This window comes from Octopus bimaculoides, chromosome 2 (assembly GCF_001194135.2).
Source record: "Octopus bimaculoides isolate UCB-OBI-ISO-001 chromosome 2, ASM119413v2, whole genome shotgun sequence".
Classification (NCBI taxonomy): Eukaryota; Metazoa; Mollusca; class Cephalopoda; order Octopoda; family Octopodidae; genus Octopus; species Octopus bimaculoides.
The window spans coordinates 158,835,926-158,836,932 of record NC_068982.1 but is presented as its reverse complement, the minus strand read 5'-3'; the positions used below and the strand labels follow the sequence as shown (position 1 = coordinate 158,836,932).

General features: G+C 39.4%; 1 protein-coding gene across 3 annotated transcripts in view; it reads left to right on the top strand.

The window, feature by feature from the left end:
* LOC106874384 (glutamate receptor ionotropic, kainate 2) overlaps positions 1-1,007 on the top strand; it is a 1,088,700-nt gene that overhangs the window by 413,906 nt on the left and 673,787 nt on the right. The gene's annotated exons all lie outside the window — the stretch shown is intronic.

Below are 1,007 nucleotides of genomic sequence, written 5' to 3'. Positions count from 1 at the left end.
GAGAGAGAGAGAGAGAGAGAGAGAGAGAGAGAGAGAGAGAGACATTGATGATAATAGAGAGTGGAGGATGACGATAGTCAGTGTCGCTCTATAATTTGAGTTCAGTTAATGATCACTTCTCACACCAACCTATGCAGCACCACATTGTGGACAACTAGTTTATGTTAAACGTTTGGGCTCTTCTGTGGAGGCATCATTCACAATAAACAGTTTCCCGCTCATTAATTTGTTGGATAACACATTTGTGCCTATAGTGGGGTGTGTTAAAGGGACGTGATTGAAGAGCAGCTAGAACGCTCGTAAAAATGCATAGCGGCATTTTGTCTGTTTTTACGTCTGAGACTAATTTCTGCTGTAAACTACTGAATCCCCCAACCTTTCTCTGTCGATAACATATATACCAGTCAAGTATTGGTGTTACTATAATCGACTTCACTCTTCAAAAACTGTTCATACTGCGACAAATTGGAAGCCATTGTTTAGACGGCGAGTTAACAGAAACTTTAGCACCCGGTAAATTGCTTAGCAATATTTCGTCTGTCACATTTCTGAGTTCAAGTTCCAGCGGGATCAACTCTGATTTTCCTACCCTTAAGGCCAATTAAATAAGTACTGGTTGAGAAACAGAGTCGATGTACTTGTCTAATTCCCACATGCAAAACCTCGGAGACGTGCTTATATTAGAAAGGGTTTTTGTTGTGTTGATGTTGCTGTTGTTGTTGTGGTTATCATCATTATGTATATTGGCTGAGAGAGCTGTGCATCAAAGTGATACTGGGGTAAAATTTACGAAGCCCAGTATACCCATCATGACTACTCGTCTGATAATGGTACACCATGTACATGCATCACAACCATTTGTGCGTGAAATGGTAATCTCATAATATCAAGATTAACAGCGTATGACGTTGCAGGTGGGGATTCAGTTACAATTTTGTCCAGGTCGAGTGACTCATCCCACTCAATATATGTGTATATATACACATATATATATATATATATATATA